Source organism: Nanorana parkeri, unplaced genomic scaffold (genome assembly GCF_000935625.1).
Source record: "Nanorana parkeri isolate BGI_ZX_2015 unplaced genomic scaffold, ASM93562v1 scaffold252, whole genome shotgun sequence".
Classification (NCBI taxonomy): domain Eukaryota; kingdom Metazoa; phylum Chordata; class Amphibia; order Anura; family Dicroglossidae; genus Nanorana; species Nanorana parkeri.
Window position 1 is genome coordinate 998352 of NW_017306520.1, and position 3710 is coordinate 1002061.

The window sequence follows — 3710 nt, forward strand, 5'->3', positions numbered from 1 at the left end:
TTCACCCTGTCAAATCTATTAAGTTTCTAAATGTTTGAGCTAACTTGGTGTATTCGTGCAAAACGTAATTTAACTTAGAAAATATCTATTTATTCTTTTACATCTGCGATACAATTATCTATTGGATTAGCGACCAGCAGCAGGACAACTAAAGCTAGTCATGTACCTGCGATCTGTCTGTCATGATCTCACAAGCCACTGAGATCATTTTATGCAGTAATTAGCTGATTTTTGGGGGTGATCATGGAATCCAGGATAGATGTGAGTGAGTTCATAGGAACTTTCTGAGCACCATATGGTTGCTCCAAATATCCCACCAGATTCTAAGAAAAATAGATCATAACACAGGTAAGCAAAAGATGAGGGACACAGCTTTGCACTGTTCTGTTGGGGGGTTTGCTGGAGAAAAAGGAGAGCAGGGTAGAGAGCTGTCCATTGAGTGCATACTACTAAAATAACACAGAGCTCTGCATGATCTTTAAACTTTATTCACACATTAGTTTTCTTTTAATAGGTAACACAGAAGGAAGAAGAAAATCATATATTAACAGTAAAAAGGTGAGAAAGGAGCAGATAGGCCCAATAAAGGATGGAAGCGGGAAGCTAGTCACAAACGACAAGGAGAGGGCCGAGGCGCTGAACGCTTTTTTCTCCTCAGTATACACTCGGGAGGGAAACGGGTTTGACACACATGATAAAACTCCCAGTTTAACTCAAAATATACCCCAGTGGTTGACAGAAACCGGGATACAACAAAGACTTAAAATGCTCAATACAAACAAAGCAGTGGGTCCGGATAACCTGCACCCCAAGGTACTTAAGGAATTAAGCCAGGTTATAACTAGACCATTAATCCTCATTTTTAAGGACTCCTTAATGACTGGTAGGATCCCCAGTGATTGGCGGAGGGCTACGGTAGTCCCAATATTCAAAAAGGGGGCAAGGTGCCAACCTGGGAACTATAGGCCGGTCAGTCTAACATCGGTAGTTTGTAAAATGCTAGAGGGCATAATAAAGGATTATCTGGTAGAATTTGTTCAGGAAAACGGGATAGTTAATGACAATCAGCACGGGTTCAGGAAAGACCGTTCCTGCCTAACTAACTTGCTAACTTTTTATGAGGGGGTAAGTAGAGATATGGACGGAGGTAAGCCGGTGGATGTGGTATATCTGGATTTCTCAGAGGCTTTTGATACGGTACCACACAAACGCTTGCTACACAAGCTGAGGGCTATGGGCATAGATGAGGTGGTGTGTACGTGGATAGAGAACTGGCTACGGGAACGTGTCCAGAGGGTATCTGTAAATGGCACCTTTTCAGACTGGGCTAGTGTAATGAGCGGTGTGCCTCAGGGTTCTGTGCTGGGTCCCATATTGTTCAACTTATTTATTAATGACATCGGGGAGGGTGTTAACAGCGATATTTCCGTGTTTGCGGATGACACCAAAATAGGGAGGGTAATAGACACGGACTTAGACACTATAACATTACAGGAGGACCTGGATAAAATAGGGGAGTGGGCATTAATGTGGCAGATGAGGTTTAATGTCGATAAATGCAAAGTAATGCACTTTGGAATTAAAAATAAACAAATGGGTTATACAATTATGGGTATGCCGCTGGGGAAGTCAGAAATGGAGAAGGATTTGGGGGTCATTGTAGACCACAAACTGAAAGGTAGTTTGCAGTGCCAGGCTGCTGTAAACAAAGCTAGCAGGGTCTTGTCCTGTATTAAAAAGGGGATGTATTGCAGGGACAAGTCTATAATTTTGCCACTTTATAGATCATTGGTTCGACCTCATCTGGAGTACGCGGTCCAGTTCTGGTCACCAGTACTAAGAAAAGATGTCCTTGAGTTGGAAAAAGTCCAGCGAAGGGCAACCAAACTAATTAGGGGTATGGAGGACCAGAGCTACGAGACGAGGCTACTAAATTTAAACATGTTCACATTAGAGGTGAGGAGATTAAGGGGGGATATGATTTCCATGTACAAAATGTTTAATGGTGGTAGCAACATTAGCGATAAACTGTTTAAAATTAACTCTGTTACAAAAACTAGAGGCCATCACCTAAAATTGATGGAAAAAAAATTCCAGCACAAGGGGCGAAGGGGGTTCTTCACAGTAAGATCAGTTAGGGTCTGGAACTCACTGCCACAGGCGGTGATTTCAGCAAATAATGTGGAATTGTTCAAGAAACTTTTGGACGATTTCTTAAGGGACCGTAATATACAGGGGTACGGGTACTCCTAGAATGAGATCCTAATAGGTTGGACTTGATGGACTAATGTCTTTATTCAACCTCAAATACTATGTAACTATATTAAGGTTGATGCGCTATACTTTTTTGTTTTGGATAGAGTATGAAAGTATTAGAACCCCTGCACTTGTGTTTTAGTGCAAGGTCCACTTTAATTGCTGCCATCTACACTGATTTTGAAACAGGCAGTTATAAAGTGTCAACAATTTAAACAGTTGCCCTGCCCTCAAGGAGCTTACAATCCAAGGACATGAATGCACATACTAGGGCCAAATAAAGGAGAATTACGGGGAGAGTGAAATACACTCATCCACAAATTAGAGCATAATGCCAGTCACCGCTCTCTACAGTGATTCCTCCCTCCCTTTCCTGTTCCCCCAACGCTTACTGGAGGGACAGACTGGGAGGGGGCGGGCACAGCTGGCTCTGCCTCTAGGAAGGCAGAGCCAGCTGTCAATCAGGCAGTAGGGTGGATCCCGACATAATTGTCAGGATCAATCCCGGCTGCAGTTCTGCAAAGCAGAAGTGCTAACCGCTAAGACATTGTGCTGCCCCTAGCTCAATAATATACATTAGTTAACTTGTATTTCCTACAAAATAGTTACCAAAGGTACATACTTGAATCTTAATGGCAGGTTTATAGAGTATGTTGATACTTGACACTTGTCTGGATGCCAATCAGCATTAATGGCAGTTTTATTCTTAATTTGACACTCAATTTGACACTCCTCTGGTGGATATGTGAGTGGCAATTTTCAGGCAGTTTCAGCCACCTTCAATATATAACAAAAACGACCCAGTTAATGAGTGTAACCTACTCCAACAGTTTCTGCTGACACGGGGGAATAATTATAAAAGTTGATAGTAAGTTGGCCAGACACATTTAGAAGTTGCTTTTTTTTTTAAAGTTATGTTTAATAAAGGCATTTAAGGGGAATTTATCAAAACTGGACCACACAAAATCTGGAGCAGCTGTGCATGACTGACGTGTGACAATAAAACTGTCACACGTCGGCTCAATAGATCTTGAAGTGGGCGAACGCATACCGTCGCTCACTCACTTCTCGATCGTTTCCCTCCAGAGAGCCGTAACTGTCAGTCACAGCTCCCTGCAGGGATTCCCCCCTCCTGCTCTGATCTTCCAGCGCTGACATCAGGAACGGAGTCAGCTGTCATTCATGCAGCTGGGTGGATTTCAACAGTATTGTCGGGATCTGCCCCGGCTGCAGCGCTCTCAGTATACCTTGAGCTGTAACTCACAATATACTGAGCTTTGGGTCACAGGAGGAGGTTAGTATATGTCCTCCAGTGACCCTTAAGAGAACTATGGGGAAAAACACTTATCCCATAGTTCTCTTTTAATGGAACAAATTGAAAAGAGAAGCTGATTGGTTGCCATAGGCAACTGCTCCGGATTTTGTCTGCTCCAATTTTGATAAATCCCCCCCCC